Source organism: Macaca nemestrina, chromosome 3 (genome assembly GCF_043159975.1).
Source record: "Macaca nemestrina isolate mMacNem1 chromosome 3, mMacNem.hap1, whole genome shotgun sequence".
Classification (NCBI taxonomy): Eukaryota; Metazoa; Chordata; class Mammalia; order Primates; family Cercopithecidae; genus Macaca; species Macaca nemestrina.
In genome coordinates this window covers 83,463,325-83,484,320 of record NC_092127.1, presented here as the reverse complement: position 1 = coordinate 83,484,320, position 20,996 = coordinate 83,463,325, and the positions used below count along the sequence as shown (strand labels likewise).

The following is a 20,996-nucleotide window of genomic DNA, read 5'->3' as shown; positions in this document are numbered from 1 at the left end:
AACAATGAGATCACTTGGACATGGGAAGGGGAACATCACACACTGCGGCCTACTGTGGGGAGGGGGGAGGGAGGAGGGATGGCATTGGGAGTTATACCTGATGTAAATGATGAGTTGATGGGTGCTGACGAGTTGATGGGTGCAGCACACCAACATGGCACATGTATACATATGTAACAAACCTGCACGTTGTGCACATGTACTCTAGAACTTAAAGTATAATAATAATAATAAAAAAGAAGTATTCCCTTTTCATCGCATCCACGCCAACATCTATTATTTTTTGAGTTTTTTAATATGGCCACTTTTGTAGGAGTAAGGTGGTATCGCATTGTGGTTTTGATTTGCATTTCCCTGATCATTAGCAATGTTGAGCATTTTTTCATATGTTTGTTGGCCATTTATATATCTTCTTTTGAGAATTGTCTGTTCACGTCCTTAGCCCACTTTTTGATGGGATTGTTTTTTTTTTTTCTTGTTTATTTAGTTGAGTTTGTTGTCAATTCTGGATATTAGTCCTTTGTCAGATGGATAGGTTGTAAAGATTTTCTCCCACTCTGTGAGGTGTCTGTTTACTCTGCTGGCTGGTCCTTTTGCCATGCAAAAGTTCTTTAGTTTAATTAAAGTCCCAGATAATTATCTTTGTTTTTATTGCATTTGCTTTTGAGTTCTTGGTCATGAAATCCTTGCCTAAGCCAGGGTCTAGGAGGGTTTTTCTGAGGATATCTTCTAGAATTTTTATAGTTTCAGGCCTTAGATTTAAGTCCTTGATCCATCTTGAGTTGATTTTTGTATAAGGTGAGAAATGGGGATCCAGTTTCATTCTCCTACATGTGGCTAGCCAATTATTCCAGCATCATTTGTAGAATAGGGCCCTTTCCCCACTTTATGTTTTTGTTTGTTTTGTCAAGGATCAGTTGCTGTGAGTATTTGGGTTTATTTATGGGTTCTCTATTCTGTTCCATTGACCTATGTGTGTATTTTTATACCAGTGCCATGCTGTTTGGGTGACTATGGCCTTATAGTATAGGTTGAAGTCAGATAATGTGATGGCTCCAGATTTGTTCTTTTTGCTTAGTCTTGCATTGGCTATGGGGGCTCTTTTTTGGTTCTGTGTGAATTTTAGGATTGTTTTTTCTAGTTCTGTGAAGGATGATGGTGGTATTTTGATAGGAATTGCATTGAATTTGTAGATTGCTTTTGGTAGTATGGTCATTTTCACAATATTGATTCTACCCTTCTATGAGCATGGGATATGTTTCCATTTGTTTGTATCATCTGTGATTTCTTTCAGCAGTGTTTTGTAATTTTCCTTGTTGAGGTCTTTTACCTCCTTGGTTAGGTATGTTCCTAAGTATTTTTTTTTTTTTTTTGCAGTTATTGTAAAAGCAGTTGAGTTCTTCATTTGATTCTCAGCTTAGTCACTGCTAGCGTATAGCAGAGCTATGGATTTGTGTACATTAATTTTGTATCCTGAAACTTTGCTGCATTCATTTATCAGTTCTAGTAGCTTTTTGGAGTCTTTAGAGTTTTCAGCAAACAGCAACAATTTGACTTCCTCTTTACCTATTTGGATGCCCTTTTTTTTTTTTCTTGTCTGATTGCTCTGGTTAGGACTTCCAGTACTATGTTGAAGAGAAGTGGTGAAAGTGGGCATCCTTGTCTTGTTCCTGTTCTCAGAGGGAATGTTTTCAACTTTTCCCCTTTAAATATTATGCTGGCTGTGGGTTTGTCATAGATGGCTTTTATTACATTAAGGTATGTCCCTTCTATGTCAATTTTGTTGAGGGTTTTAATCATAAAAGGATGCTGGATTTTGTCAAATGCTTTTTCTGCATCTATTTAGATGATCATGTGATTTTTGCTTTTAATTCTGTTTATGTGGTGTATCACATTTATTGACTTGCATATGTTAAGCAATCCCTGCATCCCTGGTATGAAACTCACTTGATCATGGTGGATTATCTTTTTGATACATTGTTGGATTCCATTAGCTAGTATTTTGTTAAGGATTTTTGCATCTATGTTTATCAGGGATATTGGTCTGTAGTTTTCTTGTTTTGGTTATGTCCTTTCCTGATTTTGGTATTATGGTGATACTGCCTTCATAGAATGATTTAGGGAGGATTCCCTCTTTCTCTATCTTGTGGAATAGTGTCAATAGGATTGGTACCAATTCTTCTTTCAATGTCTGGTAGAATTCAGCTGTGAATCTGTCTGGTCCCGAATTTTTTTTGTTGGTAATTTTTTTTATTACCATTTCAATCTTGCTGCTTGTATATTGGTCTGTTCAGGGTATCTGATTCTTCCTGATTTAAGCTAGGAGGGTTGTATCTTTCCAGCAATTTATCCACCTCCTCTAGGTTTTCTAGTTTATGTGTGTAAAGATATCCATAGTAGCCTTGAATGATCTTTTGTATTTCTGTGGTGTTGGTTGTAATATCTCCTGTTTCATTGCTAATTGAGCTTATCTAGATTTTCTCTCTTCTTTTCTTGGTTTTTCTTGCTAATGATGTATCATATTTTGTTTTATCTTTTCAAAGAACCAGCTTTTTGTTTAATCTATCTTTTGTATTTTTTTTGTGTCAATTTCATTTAGTTCTACCTTGATTTTTGTTATTTCCTTTCTTCTCCTGGGTTTGGGTTTGTTCTTATTTCTCTAGTTCATTGAGGTATGACCTTAGATTGTGTATTTGTACTCTTTCAGACTTTTTGATGTAGGCATTTAAGGCTATGAACTTTCCTCTTAGCATGATCTTTGCTGTATCCCAGAAGTTTTGATAGGTTATGTCAGTATTATTGTTCACTTCGAATAATTTTTTTTTTTTTTTTGAGACGGAGTCTCGCTCTGTCGGCCAGGCTGGAGTGCAGTGGCTGGATCTCAGCTCACTGCAAGCTCCGCCTCCCGAGTTTATGCCATTCTCCTGCCTCAGCCTCCCGAGTAGCTGGGACTACAGGCGTCCACCACCTCGCCTGGCTAGCTTTTTGTATTTTTAGTGGAGACGGGGTTTCACCGTATTAGCCAGGATGGTCTCGATCTCCTGACCTCGTGATCCGCCCGTCTTGGCCTCCCAAAGTGCTGGGATTACAGGCCACTTCGAAGAATTTTTTAACTTCCATCTTGATTTCATTTTTTACCCAATGATCATTCAGGAGCAGGTTATTTAATTTCCATGTCTTTGCATGGTTTTGAGGGTTCTTTTTGGAGTTGATTTCCAGTTTTAGTCCACTGTTGTCTGAGAGAGTACTTGGTATAATTTCAATTTTCTTAAATTTACTGAGACTTGTGTTGTGGCCTATCATATGGTCTATGTTGGAGAAAGTTCCATGCACTCAAGAACAGAATGTATATTCTGTGTTTGTTGGGTAGAATGTTCTGTTAAATATCTGTTAAGTCCATTTATTCCAGGGCATGGTTTAAATCCATTGTTTCTTTGTTGACTTTCTTTCTTGATGACCTGTCTAGTGCTGTCTGTGGAGTATTATAATCCCCCACTATGATTTTGTTATTGTCTTAGGTCCAATAGTAATTGTTATAAGTAATTATTATAGGGAATTACTTATAAGTAATTCTTATAAGGAATTATAGTGAATTACTTATAAGTAATTCTTAGGTCCATTACTTAGGTACAGTAGTAATTGTTTTATAAACTTGGGAGCTCCAGTGTTAGGTGCATATATATTTAGGATTCTAACATTTTTCTGTTGGACAAGTCTTTTATCATTGTATAATGTCCCTCTTTGTCTTTTTTAATTGGTGTTGCTTTAAAGTTTGTTTTGTCTGATACAAGAATAGCTATTTCTGCTCACTTTTGATGTCCATTTGCATGGAATGTCATTTTTCCACATTTAAAGTTTATGTGAGTCCTTTGTATTAGGTGAGTCTCTTGAAGGCAGCAGATACTTGGGTTGGCAAATTCTTACCCATTCTGCAATTCTGTATCTTTTAAGTGGAGCATTTAGGCCATTTACATTCAACATTAGTATTAAGATGTGAGGTACCATTCCATTCATCGTGCTATTTGTTGCCTGTGTAACTTTTTTTTTAAATTGTATTTTTGTTTTATAGGTCCCGTGAGATTTATGCTTTTGATGTGTTTCCATGACTTGTTTCAAGATTTAGAGCTCCTTTTAGCAGTTCTTGTAGTGGTGGCTTGGTAGTGGTGAATTCTCTCAGTATTTTTTTGTCTGAAGAAGATTGTATCTTTTCTTCATTTATGAAGCTTAGTTTGACTGGATACAAAATTCTTGGCTGGTAAGTGTTTTGTTTAAGGAGGCTGAAGATAAGGCCCCAATCTCTTCTAGCTTGGTGGGTTTCTGCTGAGAAATCTGTTATTAATCTGATAGGTTTTCCTTTATAGGTTGCCTGATGCTTTTGCCTTACAGCTCTTAAGATTCTTTTCTTCATTTTGACTTTAGATAACCTGATGACAATGTGCCTAGGTGATGATCCTTTTGCAATGAATTTCCCAGGTGTTCTTTGAGCTTCTTGTATTTCAATGTCTAGTCTCTAACAAGGCTGGGGAAGTTTTCCTCAATTATTCCCCCAAATACGTTTTCCAAACTTGTAGATTTCTCTTCCTTCTCAGAAACTCTGATTATTCTTAGGTTTGGTCATTTAACATAATCCCAAACTTCTTGGAGGCTTTGTTCATTTTTTTCTTATTCTTTTTTCTTGGTCTTTGTTGGATTGGGTTAATTTGAAAACCTTGTCTTCAAGCTCTGAAGCTCCTTCTTCTGCTTTATTCTCTTGTCTTTTAAAATTGGCATAATTATAATGAAGAAAGCAATATTTAGAGTCTCAAATTTCCCAACTCTAATCCCAAACTATTTCACTCCACTGCTATCTTCTTATTCCCCAGGTATCCATTTGCTGCCTTTTATTTTTATTTTTATTTTCTTTCAATTTTTTTAGAGGCAGGGTCTTACTCTGTCACCCAGGCCGGAATGAAGTGGTGGGGTCATAGCCCACTGCATCCTTGAATGACTGGGCTTAAGCAATCCCCCTGCCTCACCCTCCTGAGTATCTGGGACTACAGGTACACACCACCATGTCCAGCTAGTATGTGTGTGTGTGTGTGTGTGTGTGTGTGTGTGTGTGTGTGTGAGAGAGAGAGAGAGAGAGAGAGAGAGTCTTGCTTTGTTGCTCAGGCTGGAGTGTAGTGGCACAATCTTGGCTCACTGCAACCTCTACTTCTTAGGTTCAAGCAATTCTTGTGTCTCAGCCTCCTGACTACCTGGGATTACAGGTGAGCACCAACACACCTGGCTAATTTTTATATTTTTAGTAGAGACGAGGTTTCACCATGTTGGCCAGGCTGATCTTGAACTCCTGACCTCAAGTGATCCACCCGCCTTGGCCACCCAAAGTGCTGGGATTACAGGCATGAGCCACCGTGCCTGGGCACCCAGCCAATTTTTTAAAAACTTTTTTGGTAGATACAGGGTCTTGCTATGTTGCCCAGGCTGGTTTCAAACTCCTGGCTTCAAGCGATCATCACACCTCAGCCTCTCAAAGTACTGGGATTACAACATCAGCCACCTAACCTATTTGAGAATATGTCTATTATTCTCTCTTATCCCTCATTGTCCAGATACTCTAGAGATTTATTTAATCTACATCTCATGCACTCACACTGTTTCTTCTTATTAGCTCATGATGCCATCATTTGAAGACTTGTTCTGCCAATTTGACATACACTGATGGCAAGGCCTCATGGGGTCAATGTTGGGCACCCAGCTTACCACTTTTTAGCTTATATCTAAGCTCAGATATTTTTTCCTTAAAAATACTGCTGTGTCAGAATAGCTGGGTCCATGGAAGTTTACAGCATCAACCACACTCTGTGGCCATGTTATGTACTAGGCCACCTCATTGTGATTTGGATATTTGCCACTCAGGGTGATTCCCTCTGCTAATCCTGTAATTGGGTCTCCTAATTGTTGCACTCTGTACAACAGGGGTCCCCAACCCCCAGGAAACGGTACTGGCCCCATCCCTTGCTACTGTTCTGTAGCCTAATTAGAACCAGGCCACACAGCAGGAGGTGAGTGGTGGGTGAGTAACTTCATCTGTATTTGCAAACACTCCTCATTGCTCACATTAGGGCCTGAGCTCCACCACCTGTAAGATCGGTGGTGGCATTAGCCTCTCATAGGAGCATAGACCCTGTTATGAACTGTGCATGCAAAGGATCTAGGTTACATGTTCTTTATGATAATCTAATGCCTGATGATCTGTCACTATCTCCCACCACCCCTAGATGGGACCATCTAGTTGCAAGAAAACAAGTTCAGGGATCCCACCAATTCCACAAGATGGTGAGTTGTATAATTACTTTATCATATATTGCAATGTAATAATAATAGAAATAAAGTGCACTATAAATATAATGCACTTGAATAATCTCAAAACCATCTCTCTGTCCTGGTGCATGGAAAAACTGTCTTCGGTGAAACCAGTCCTTGGTACCAAAAAGGTTGGGGATTGTAAAATGTTTGGGGACTGTTGCTGTACAATATTATCTTTCTCGGCTCTCCATGAAAAGTCCCAAATGCCAATTTCCCAAACTATATTCACCCTAACTTATATAACTAAGAGACAATTATAATTAGGTATTTTATCACAGAGTAAAAATCTACCTAAAAGTGAAATGTAATATCTACCATTACATACAGGGAGACCAGCTTAATTTCTAAGCATAGAATCCTATTTCAACTCTAACTCAACTATCACTTTATTTCAATGTATTAATACCTATCTTCTGTTTCTTTATTATTTGTTTGGCTTCTCATCAGAATTCAAGTTACTTAAAGGCATATTCACTATTATTTATCTTTAGATCCTTAGCCCTAAATACTTAGTAAATAAATGATAAAATAGGACAAAGAGAAGGGAGATTTTTTTTTTCATAGTCGGATAGTTTTGGTTGTCTGCTATAACTATCATTAGATAGAACATTTTACTTTATTAAAGCAAAATGGATCACCATTAATAATCAGAGAAAACCTCAGAAGCTGATTGGCGATGGTCTTTTATACATTTTGAGAAGCATCGGTAAGCATTTTTGTACCTACAAAGCAAAATGTGCTGTACCAAGTGCTGATGTTATAAACTCCCTAGAATGTCACAGTCTCCTGCCATTCACCATCTCAAAATAATCATCATACTTCAATATTCCATTTTTATTGCTTTTATCCCTTCATTTAGAGGTCATAAAAATTATATTTATAATGTAATAAAAACATAATGTAAAAATTATGTATTTAAATATGTAAAATTAGATATACTTCTGGTAACAAAAGTGTTACATGCCCATTGTAAAATATTTAAACAACGTAGAATGTTTACATAAAAAGTGTTACTTTTTCATAATCTCACCCCCAAGAGATAATTATAAATTTTCCTATGATGTACACTCTTCTGGATTTTTTAAGTACACATTCAAACACCTAGATCATGTATTTTACAAAAATGTGATCAGGTTGTATATAGTTTGGCAATTTTTATCACTTCAGTAGTTATCTTTGTCAGCATGTATAGATATAACATACTATTTTAAGAATTGCATAATTTCCATAGAGATGTATGTTTTTTAATTGGCTCGCAACTGATGAACACTTAAGAGGTTTCTAATTTTTACTATGAAAACAGAGTTGCAATGAATACCTACATAGATAAATCTTTCTGCATTTGTGCAACTTTTTCTCAGGAAAACTTCTTAGAAGTAGAATTTTTGACTTGAAAATCATCAATATTTTAATTTTGAATATAATTTTATTTTAAATAGATATTTCCAAACTGCGTTGCATAAAGTTATGCTAACTTGCATTGTAGAATGTAATGTTTACACAAGAATGGAATGTTTTCATCACTAGGCTCATCGTTTTAATATTTTCTAAGAAAAATATCTCACTGCTTGAATTTATATTTCTTTCATTGGTAGTCAGATGTAGCATCTTTTCATATATTTGTTAGTTATTTGCATTTTTCTGTGGGTTATGTTTTATTACTCTTGCCATTTTTTATTTCCTGTAGTTATTACAATAAAGTAATTTTACATTGTAATATTTCTTATAATTTACAGCAATTAACCCATAAATCACGTGTATTATAAATATTAATTACTAGTTCATTGTTTCTATATCCACCGTTCTTTATAGTTTTATGTACTCCATTTTAATTTCGAGGTAGTTAAATTTATCTTTTTTTATAGTTTCTGGTTTTTATATCAAGGCTATGTAGAATTTTAGCAACTTATGAATTATTTATCCATATTTACCCCTACTGCTTTTATTGTTCCCTATGATTTTATATTCAAGATAAAAATAATCATCCTTACACACTTATTTTCTATCACATCATTACATATTTCTTTTTTTCTTTTCTTTTTTTTTTTTTTTTTTTGGAGCGGGGCAGGACGGAGTTTGGCTCTTGTTGCCCAGGCTGGAGTGCAATGGCGCGATCTGGGCTCATCGCAACCTCCACCTCCCGGGTTCAATCGATTCTCCTGCCTCAGCCGCCCAAGTAGCTGGGATTACAGGCGTGAACGCCACCACGCCCAGCTAATGTTTGTATTATTAGTAGAGACGGGGTTTCTCCATATTGGTCAGGCTGGTCTCAAACTCCTGACCTCAGGAGATCTGCCAGCCTTGGCTTCCCAAAGTGCTGGGATTACAGGCGTGAGCCACCATGCCCGGCACATCATTATACATTTCTAAGTAATATAGTCGCGTATTCTATAATTTGTGATTATAACTTTCAGAATAGAGACAAACAGTTGTCACTCAAGATCCACAGAGGATTCCTTCCAGAAACAGTGTAGATGCCAAAATCCATGCATGCTCAAGTCCCTGTAGTATATGCAAATAATCTGAACGTATCCGTCTGTATACATTAAATCATCTCCAGATTACTTATAATACCTAGTACAATATAAATATTATGTAAATAGTTGTTATTCTAAATCGGTTTTGAAAATCTTTAACTTTTTGTTGTATTTTTTTTCCAATACTTTTTATTCATGGTTAGTTGAATTCGTGGACATGGAACACACAGATACAAAGGGCTGACTGTATTAAAAAATGACATCTGACAACTCAAGACAATACTTTTCGAAGAAAAATGCTGAATATTTTTAAAACAGATGAATTAAATATTAATAAATATTTGGTAATATTTAAAAAGACAAAAGTATTTTGTTCCTTACAAACACTGGACTTTTTGATATTACGCTGAGTGTTTTATGAGCCGATTATCGGTGGAGATGCAGGTCAGTTGAACAGATCTTAATCAAGAGTCTTCATTTTGCCCAGTGTTGGGAATACAGCAGTATCAAGGCTTTGGGAAAAAAAATCTGCTGGAAGCTGCTAAAGAAAGAATTGTACTTGTTTCTTCCAAAACAGCCTCTCTTGTCTCTCTCCCTGGTCATGCACAGGAAAAACATAAAACTGTGATAATTTGGTAATCACCCAACACCACAAGGGGGAGCCAACAGTAGATCCATACTGAGCTGACCCCCATGGATTGAAGAATTTAGAAGGGGTAAGAAATTTGCTAGTGGATGATGTTTTTTAGCTGTTGAATCAAACTTATCCTGATCTACCTTTAAACGTGCCAGTTATTCAAACCAATAAATTTCTATAATTGTTTAAGCTAGTTTCTGTTACATCCAGAGGCATTCTACTCAATACAGTGGTTCTCTTACATAACTGCATTAATGCTGTACACTTCCACATGTTGACAGTTTTTCTTTTTATGCTATTGTGATTATCATTTAACTTGCCTGTGTTCTCTTCAGAGTTTCAGCCAGAATTGTATCTATCTTGTAGACAATCCATACACCCAATATAATGCCCAATGGAATCTAGATACCTTAGCTATTTGCCAAAAGTGTGAGAAGAAACTATGCCATCAAGGAGCCTTATGTTATTTGATTTCTTTTTTGTAATGTTACTATATGATAGAATTGTTACAGTTTTCTTTCTTTTTTTTTTTAGATTTAGGAGGTACATGTGCAGGTTTGTTACATGGGTATATTGCACAATGCTTTGAGGTTTGGGCTTTCATGATCCTATCACACAAGTATGGAACATAGTATCCAAGGTTTTTCAACCCTTACCTCACCCCCTCCCGACTTTTGGAGTCCCAAGTATCTGTTGTTTTCATATTTGTGTCCATGTATACCCAATGTTTAGCTCTCACTTATAAGTGAGTACATGCAGTATTTAATTTTCTGTTTCTGAATAAATTTGCTTAGAATAATGGCCTCAAGCTGCGTTCATGTTGCTGCCTTAAAGGACATGATTTTGTTCTTTTTTTATGGCTGTGTATTTGATTTCTTAACTTCTGTTTATTATGCACTATTTTCCTTAATTCATTTATTTTCTTTTTAAACTATAAATACAGAAAAGCACATAGAGGCATGCATGAAACACCAACAATGAATAAATGTTTACACTACATATCAAGTTGAACGCCCAAATCCTAGTTCCCTCTCTTTGAATCCAAAACCAAATATTATCATTATCTGCCATGTAGGCTGGCTAGATTTTTAAAATAATATTGTTTTGTCTGGTGTCCAAAATATGTGCAAAAGGAATCATTCTCTACTTAACACTTGGAAACCTATTTTATACACTCAACCTATGTATCCCTGACATTTATCAATGTAAATTCATATGGCTCTTGCTTATTCATTTTAAATGCTGTGTTGTTTTGCATCATAGGAAGACACCACATCTTACGCTTTTGGTCACCTGTTAGTGGAGATTTGTTTGGTTCTAGTTTTCACTATTACAAACAATGCGTCAAATGGACATCTTTATGTCTCTGATGAGAGCTTTTCCATGATAATAGGACTAAACAAGAAATTGATGGTCATAGGATATGCACATTATCAGATACACTGGATATTGCCAAACTCTCTTGTTTCAAAAACAGCTGCAGATTTTGAAATGTTTGTGTATTACAAAATTGCTTTCCAAAGTGGTTGTACCAATTTATACTTCCACTGCAATCTAAAAAAGTAATCATTGGTCCACATCACTGCTTAATATTTGGTATTATTAATGTTTACATCTCACTAATCTGATAGGTATGAAATGATTCTTCATTTTCATTTTTTTTTTTTTTTACCCAGATTACTAGTGACAGTACTATCCTGTTTACTCATCATTATGCTTTCTGTTTTGGTGATTTGTCTGCTCATATCCATTGCCTATTTGGGGTGGAGGGGATGTGGTTGACTTTTTAAATCATTTTTCTACTTTGTCTGTAATAATTCATCATATATTTGATATAAATCTCTTTTCTGTGTTGTGAATTACTTTTCCCTGCCTGACAATTATCTTTCAGTTACATTCATGATGACTTAAACTTTTACTATTAGAAGTTCATTATCAAGTAGTCTTTTCTTTTTTGGGGCGCTTAGTTAAAACATCCTTCCCTATCTCAATATAATAAACATATTCTCATTTTTTAATCTAAGAATTTCAAGTTTTGTTTTTCACATTTAAATCTTTAATCTGTATGAAATTTATTTTTGCTTAAGGCATAAGTCAGGGAAATTTTTTTCATATAATAAATCAATCACACCAACACTTTTCTCTGTTAATTTGTTTTTTGTTTGTTTGTTTGTTTTGAGACAGGGTCTTGCTCTGTTGCCCAGGCTGTAGTGCAGCAGCCACTGCACCCACCCTTTCCTCTGTTAATTTGTAAAGCTTTCTCTATGATAAACCAAATTTCTTGTACACTTCCATCTGTTTCTGGATTTCCTATTCTATTTCACTTATCTATTTGTCTATGAACCAATATCACATCGTCCTGTAAATATTATGGTATCCTGTTGCTATATGGTAAGACAAGTCTTTAAAATGGTCTTAACTATTCATGATACTTTACTCTCCCATATTAATTTTTTAAAACAATCAGTTTCCATAAAAATATATTGCTCGGATTTTAATGAAATTCCATTTAATTTACAGAAGTTCAGAAAATATTTTCTGATATTAAGTATTCCTATTTATGGGTATAATATGTCTTGTAATTTAGTTAGGTCTTCTATCATATCTTTCAATAAAATTTTGTACTTTTTTCCAAAAAGATTGTGAACACCTTCTATTAGAGTTATTCCTAGGTTCATTTTTGGTTGTTGTTGGTTTTGTAAATTATATCTTTTCAAGTTACTTTTTATGACCTTCGTTTCCAAGTCCTTAGGCAAACTATTAATTATTTTATATTCGCCTTGTATTCAGCAAGTTAGCTGAATTATCTTAATTGCTTTAACAGTTGTCCTTTAAATTCTTAGATTTTCTGTACAGACAACCATATCATCTGACGGTCACAACTTTCTCTTCTGTTCTAATCCTTACACACACATCTTATTTATTTTACTTTATTTAGGTCTTTTATTATATGATGAATTGAAGTAGTGTTAACAGATATCTCTCACTTGTTCCTGTTTAAGTGTACTTGTCAAAAGGTAAAATCATGACTCACGCAAATATAAAATGGGTATGTGTCAAGGATTTTGTTCAATTGATTAATTAATGGGAGAACCAAGAAGATGTTAAAATGAGTTCAAAAATGAGTTCGCAGTGGCTCACGTCTGTAATCCCAGCACTTTTGGAAGCCGAGGCAGGCAGATCCTGAATTGAGGCCGGAAATTTGAGACCAACCTGGGCAACATGGTAAAACCTCATCTGTACAAAAAATACAAGAATTAGCCCGGTGTGGTAGTGTGCACCTGTAGTCCCAGCTACTAGGACAGCTGAGGTGGGAGGACCACTTGAGCCTGGCAGGTTGAGGCTGCAGTGAGCCATGAGTGTGCCACTACACTCCAGCCTGGGCGACACAGCCAGACCCTGTCTAAAAAAAAAAAAACCCTTCAGAGCTAAAGTGTTAATAGGCAATTTAATAAAGAAACTTTAGGATAAAATTGCTGGGTTAAATACAAAACTGGTTAGTATCCTACAGAGCAATAAACCTTACTTGTAGGTTATATCTTTCACTGAAGAGAAATTATTTTCATCTGTACTAGACAAATATCTGCAAGTTAATCTCTGTATTTACAGAGCTGTAAAACAGCACCGTCAATAGAAAAATTAACTAAAGGTGCAAACCCAGAAATGTGCTGAAAGAACACCTGGTATTCTTTTTTGCCGAATTCTAAGTTTTGGATAATTTTTCTGATGTTCTTTACACTAAAGAAAATGCTTACAAAATTTCACCATTAATTATGGTGTTTGTGGAGTTTTTGGTAAATACCTTTTCAAGTAAGTTAAAGAAGCTCTCTTCTAATTTTGGTTTCTAAAAAACAATTTAGCATAAATGAGTATCTAGTGCAATAAATACTTTTTCGGCATTTATTAAAATGATTTTTTACTTTTTCTCCTTTTCTTGTGTTAATGAGGTGGAATATATTGTTAATTTCCTTATGTTGAAATATCACTTTATTCCTCAGAAAACACGACTTGGTCATGATGTGTTATGTTATATACTGGTGACATTTATTTTCTAATATTTTATTTGAGAATTTTGCATTTATGTTCATAAGTGAAATTGCTCAGTACTTTTCTGGTTCTGTCCTTAGATTTTGTAAACAGATAATTTTCTTTCTTTGTCTACTCTTTGGAAAGTTTTAAAAATACGATATAGAATATCTTTTTACTCATAGACTTGGTTGAAAAATCACTTATAAAACTAATTTTGTATGGTTTCATTTTTAAGGGAGAAATTTTTGACTACTGATGTAATTTTTAATGGTTATTGGCTTATTATATCTTATATTTTTTCTTGAAACAATTTTGATAATTTATGTTTTCCAGAAAAAATGAAATTTAAACATTTTTAAATTTATTGACACAAAGTTGTTCAAGGTGCTGTCTTGTGACTTTTAAAACATTCATTCTTTTCATTTTTCCTAAAATTATTTGTGGCTTCTTTATTATTTTGATTAGTTTTGATAATGTATTTTTATTTATCTTTTAATGAATCAATTGATTTTATTAATCACCTGTTTTTAAGTTGGTCTACTAGTCATTAATTTCTGTTCATATCTCTTGAAAAATAATTTCTTTCCAAGTTTTCTCACTATTATTTGTGCAGTTTCTTGATTTGAATGTTTAACTAATTTATTTTAAGTGTTTCTCTCTTTTTTAAAAAAAAAATGCAAACAGTATTATGAGAATGCAATGTTATCTAGGAAAGTCACACGCTGGTTTCTTTCTAATAAAATGACAAAGGTGGTTTCTTAAATAATTTACAAAGGGCAGAAATTGCTCTTGAACAGGGCTACCCCTCCCAGCACACCCACAGTACTCTGCTTTGGGTATATAAATAGGTACCCGTGAGCCCATGGTCTTAAGCCTGGAAATATCTCCTATGCCTTCCTTGGAGTCCCTGGTAGGAAAAGCAGGGATGAGAGTGGGACCCCTCAAGAGCCTTGGCATCGGAAACACAGTGGGTGAGTGATTCTGTGGATGACTCCCCAAAAACCAGGCACCCAGGTACACAGCTCGGAGCTCTCAAACATCTGATGCTAGCACTTCACATTACAGATGAAGCAAATACAAGACTCAAGGTCAAGTGTATGGTGAGTTTCTAAGCCCAAGAGTCCCTGGAAAAGTAGAAGGAACAATTGTCCCTACCTCTGCAAGATCTCCACAAGACACTCCCAGGCTGTGGCAGGCAGTCACTGATGGGTCCAGATGCGGCTGGAGCAGGAGGGCACTGGGCTCCTTGTTAGTCAGATCCTTGTTAGCATGGCCCAGGGGTACTGATGACTCCTGGGGGTTTCCTCCAGGAAGCTCACTGGAAGCACAGACATCCTTGGTATGAAGCCTGGGTGGTCAGACAGGTCTTGTTTCCTGCAAGACAGAGCTGCAGAGCACTTCCTCCGTCATGAATGAGAGAGACGGTCATGTGACCACTCTCTTCCGCCATAATAGCTTCGTCCAGTTCTTAGGAGAGCTTCTGGAGGTGCTGAGTTCCTGCCCCCGCAGGCCCTCGGTCACTGTCAGACTCACTGGGAGAGCAGAGGGGCTCTCTTGAGGAGTAGGGGCTCCGGAAGGCAGCCTCCCACCTCGACAGCCTTACTGGGTGGGCACGTGAGCCTATGGGGCAGAGAGGCGGTGATGCTCCTTCTCCCAGGGGTCTGCGGCTGAGCGGGCAGGGGCGGCTCCAGACAGCTGGGTGCTCTCGTGGCTCAGGCTGTGAGTTGGTGATCCACTGCCTTTCTGTGCCCCTCTCTTCCTCCTCCTGGCCTTCACCTGGGTCTCCACCAGCCATTTGGTGCCGCTTTGGCAGGACTCCTGGATTGTCTGGGACTTGGCACCCAAGGCACTCTTAGCTGAGGGAGCCGCAGCCTGGAGGCCCTGCTGCCCTGGCTCTGTTGTTTCCTGGCGTTCCCAGAAGGGTCCTGCCTGGAGGCTGAGGTTAACAGCTCTCAGGTGCAGCCTCCTTTGGAACTGTCTGCTTAGGGAACTCAGGGCTCCGGCGGAGGTCTCCTGATGGCTGACCAAAGGCTGCAGTTCCTTGCTGTCCTCCAGCTGTTCCTGGTGCTGTAGAGATTTCCGGCACACAGAGGCCCCCATGCCCTGCCACCAGGAAGCCATCTGCCTGGCCAAGAGTCTTCTCCGCCCACTACACCCTGACACCTCCAACGCCCACCCGAGCCCAAACACGTCGTGTTTCTCATTTTTTAAAGAAATATACTTAAGGCTATGAATTTCATCCTTAGTTATAGTTTAGCTACACCCCATAAGACTTGACAGATATTCATTCTACTTTGTAGTTTTGTTTCTATGCCGTTAACCCATACAAAAATTTGCGCATATTTATTAAGTTTTTAAAATATCAGTTTCCAAAATTTATGGAGGGTTTGTTACTTTAAAAATATTTAATTGAATCAAAATTAGAGAATATGGTATGCATCTCATTAATTTTTCAAGAAATGTTTATGGCCTTTTATGTGGTTATTTTAAAACATGATGAAAACTTGGGCTGGTAAAAATAAACAAATAAAACTAAAAAATAGAAAAATGAACCATGTGGTTTTCTTTATGGGGGTAAATATATTGATATACTTAATATTTAAATAGTATAAATAAATGAGAGTACTATATAATATAAATACTAAATAATACATATTGAATACATAAACATTAGATAAAATCTGATAATTTTATTGTTTGATTCTTCTATATCTTAACTGACCTTTCTCCTCTCCTTCACCTTTTTGGTAAAAATTTATTAAAATCTTTCTGTGATCATCTGTTAATTTCTTTCTGTAATTCTGTACATTTTTGCTTTTAATAGTTCAAAACTATGCCATCCAGTGTATACAGTTCATGTAGTATCATTTTCTTATTGGACTATTTCTTTTATTTTTGTGTAGCACTTTCCCTCTATTTATATTTTACATGTTAAAATGCTATTTTTGGCATTTTGATATTGATAAGCCTATGTCACTTTTCTTATTCTTCGCATTTGTTTTTCCCTTATTTTGTCTTTAATCAGTTTAAACATGCATATTTTTAGTCTTTACCCAGTTATTTTATAACAAAAAATCTGCAAATGTTTTGTGATTTTAGATTTGTTTATTCTATTGACAAATATTAATTGAGTTCTTATAAATGCCAGATCATTTTCTCAGCGCTGAGAATGTATAAATGGAAAACAGATTAAATTCTCTCTTCTCAATGGATTCCACATTGTAGTGATAGGAGATGCACAAGTAGCATAACAAATAAGCACATTTTATTATATATTATAAGATGATAGGTCATATGGCAAAAATATAGAGCATGTGACAGTTTTACAGTGACAGTGGGAGTGATTGCAGAATAAATGAAATAGCCATGTTTGGCTTCATTGGAAAATACTATATGAGCAAAGACTTGAAACAGGTGAGAAAGTGAGCTCTCCAGGAGAAGATCTTTTCAATTCCTAATGAGGGAGAGTGACTGGCATCTTCAAGAAACAGCAAGTAGGTCAGTATGGCTGTAGAAAATAGAATTTGGGGAAAGTAGCAAGAGATGTAGTGCATTTAGTGGATAGGGAGATTGCATACAGTCTTGTAAGTCATAATAAGTAGCAATTGAATTTTCATATTATTTGAATATAGATGAAAGGAGTCAAGGGTAGAAGCATGGAAAACACTTAGGAAACTACTATAGTTATCTAGGTGAGGGATGTTGGTGGCTTGAACCAAAGTGGAAACAGTAGAAATGATAATAATTGATCAAACCAATGTTATATTGAAGGTAGAGCCAATAAGTTTCCCTACTGGATATGGATGGGGGCAGTGATAGAAGAAGATGTGTCAACAATACCTTTAAGTTTGGGGCCTAGCAACTTTAAAAAAAGTAATTTCCATTAAGTAACTACATACAGCATGATTTGAGGGTGGGAAAATAAAGGCGTTCAGTATTGGACATCTTAAATTTGAGATATCTATTAGACATCTGAGTGGAGATTTCAAATAGGCAATTTGCTACATAAATATGGAATTCACAGGAGAGGTCCAAGCTAGAGAATTAAAATTGGCAATCATGACATAGAGATGATATTAAGTCATAGATTGGATGTCATCACCATAGGTGCATGTATAAATAGTCCAGAGACTGAGCCCTGGGGCACTCTAACGTTAAGAGATTCACTGTAAAGAGGATGAATTAGCAAGAGAGGCTAAGAGAAGTATCCAGACATAGAAGAGAAGAAACAAGAGAGACTGGAATTCTGAAGTCAAGTGGACAGTGTTTCTAGGAGGTGGGAATGACCAGTTGTGTCAAATGATGTTGTTAGGTAAAGTGGGATGAGGACTGAAAATTGACCCTTGTATTTGTATAGGGAGATCAGTTAGGATGAAGTGGTTGGATCAAAAGCCTGATAGCAAGAGGGAAGTTGTAGTCAATGAATACAGACAACTTTTTCTAAGACTTTAATTACAATAAAGTTCAGAAAATGAGGGAGAATCTGGAGGGGGAAGTGGAATCGAGAGACATTTTTCTCCTGGGTATGTGTGTGTTTGGGTGTGCATGCATGCACACATATTTTAAGACGGAATTATAGAAGCATATCTACTACTTAAAGTGTCCCAGAAGAGAGGATAAGTCGATGATGTAGGAGAGGGAAAAGAGAATTGCTGAAGTCATCAAATAATCAGGAGGGGATGGTGTCCTGTACACAATTTGAAAGGCTAGTCTGGAGTCAAAGCACGAATCTTTCAACTATAGTTAAGAATAAAGGCTGGCAGTCTGACTAGTGTGAGCAGATATGGTAATGCAAGTTCGTAGAATGCAAGTTTGTAGATTTTTTTTTTCTAACTTCTACTACTCTCTCAGAGAAGTAGGAAGCTGACTTGTCATCTGAGAGGATGGGAGGGAAGGTGCCCAGGATTTGACAACAGAGAACGCATAGAACACTGATGTAGGAGAGGAGAAAAGGAAATGGACTTGGAATGTGTAGTTAAATTCCTTGGCAGCACTAAGGGGCCATTTGAGGTTTAAGGTCATGAATTTAAAGTGGGACCAGTCAGTGTTTCAGTGTTTTTCCCAGCCATATTCAGCTGCAGCATGCCAGGGCAGTGAGGACAGGGGGTTTTAACCAAGGTTGCCGTTCTACCAAGTGAATACCATAAAGGCAGAGAGATGCAATGGAGTTGGCAGTGTATACTAATTGTAAAGCCAGATCATGGATTTCAAGCAGGGTAAGGAGAAGAGTAAGAATATCTAAAAAGTGCAGGATCATGAAAAGGTGATAGGATCAATAAATTAGAGATTCTGGTGGAGCTGAAGGATTGTTGTGTTCGGGCTCTAGAGAAAGTTAAACTGGAAAGATAAGTGAAAAGATAGAGTTGATTTTTAAATAGCTCATTCTCTGGCAATCCATGTGGAGAGAGCTGCTCTTAAGAAATTCCTGGCCAGGCATGGTGGCTCCTATTTGTAATCCCAGCACTTTGGGAGGCCAAGGCAAATGGATCACCTCAGGTCAGAAGATTGAGACCAGCCTGGCCAACATGGTGAAACTCTATCTCTGCTAAAAATACAAAATTAGCCAGATGTGGTGGCACATGCCTGTAATCCCAGCTACTGGGGAGGCTGAGGCAGGAGAATCAATCGAACCCGGGAGGCAGAGGTTGCAGTGAGCAGAGATTGCGCCATTGCACTCCAGCCTGGGTAACAAGAGCAAAACTCATCTCAAACAAACAAACAAAAAAATTAGAAATTCCAAAATGGTCTTATATTTGCTCTTGTTGGTGATTCAAGTGTTTTGTCACTCGAGTCTACTTTTCATGTTAATTTCTCAGTTTGGGAGTAAATTTTAATCCCAAGTCACAAAAAGACTATGAAAAATCTAACTCAGAGTCTTAACATCGTATGTTTTACCAATAAATATGTTAGTATGTATCTCTAAAAATTATTTTAGAGATTTTAGGACAAACTTAGGACTATTTATTTAGCACAACCATAATATTATCACAGAAAAAACAAAAACAAGTACAAACCATCATTAATTTCTTAATCAATGTTAAAGTTTTCAATGATCTCATATACATCATTATTTTAACAGTTTTTTTGAATCAAGATCCAAATAAGATTATAACATTGCATTAGTTAATGTATCTTCTATATTTCTTTAAGTCATTAGATTTTTCCTCCAACTTGTGTTTTCTTATAATTCTTGTAAATCAGGTTCTTATTTTCCTGGTTGCTGATATAATTTAACATGTTTCTCTGTCACTTATGTTTCCTATAAATTAAATCAGCTTTATGTTAAATTTTTTTATGTGTGGCAAATTGTTTCTTTTCCATCAAGAAGACATAGTTCCTGTTCATCATTCTTTTTGTGATGTTAGCAGACATTGATGTGCAATGTGTAAATTTTTAATGTTTTCTTACTATCAAATTTTTACATACTAAGGACATAAATACAGATCATTTTATCACATTTCACTGAAGCATTTATAATTTATCATTCTATTATCTTCAACAAAAGAAGAATTGCTGTTGTTATTGTTGTTTTGACCAGCCTGTGATCTTCCAACGTGTTAGCTGCAGAGATAGCTGAACTGCCATTCAATATTTTTTTTAATTTTTAATTTTTTTGTAGAGAGGAGTCTCCCTATGTTGCCCATGCTGGTCTTTAACTCCTGGCCTCAAGTGATCCTCCTGCCTTGGCCTCCCAAAGTGCTGAGATTACAGGTATGAACCACTGCACCTAGCCCACCGTTCAATATAGCTTGAAGATTTGAACCAATAACAAATCTTGATCTGCTGTCATGACATCATGTGGATGTACTGGTAACAGACTGGGCTCAGCTATGTCAAAAACTCCCAGATCTGTGCAAAAGTAGTAAGAAATACACTGATGACTGAAGTCAAAGCAAATGCTGAAAAAGCTCCTGGTAGCAGCACAAAAATGGTGAATGTAAAAAAGGAGTAATTGTATACTGACTAAAGCTTGAAATGTTACACTTTTAAGGTGGAGACCTATGAATATATAGTATGGCAGTTTGAAACGTTCTCATGTCATGAAAAATAAAAGGTCTAAATTAAGGTGTGATTTTTTTAAAGTACATAATTATTTCCTACATTGGAAGAAATAGAAGAGATAAAGGCATGATATCAGCTCCCTCATGATATATATCAACTGGGACAAAGAAACTGGTGACTGACCTTTTAGTTGGAAAAAGAATACACAGAGCGTGCAGAACCAGAGAGGGGTTCCGAAAGTAGGAAGATATTGAGAGGAATAAAAGAAGATGAGATAAGTAATAAACTTGAAGTAAAAAAGAACACAAAGGTAAAAAATGACTTGACCTCTCTGGGAAGTATCTTTACAATATGTAATAAGCAAGTAAACTATTAATACTCTTATTTTTATTTTAAGTTTCAGGGTACATGTACAGGATGTGCAAGTTTGTTACATAGGTAAACATGTGCCGTGGTGATGCACCTATCAACCTATCACCTAGATATTAAGCCCAGCATAC

At 36.3% G+C, this 20,996-nt stretch overlaps 1 pseudogene; it reads right to left on the bottom strand.

The window, feature by feature from the left end:
- The window catches only part of LOC105486434 (protein PIMREG pseudogene), a 73,026-nt pseudogene extending 57,137 nt beyond the window's left edge, over nucleotides 1-15,889 (bottom strand).
- Between the last annotated feature and the right edge of the window lie 5,107 nt (nucleotides 15,890-20,996).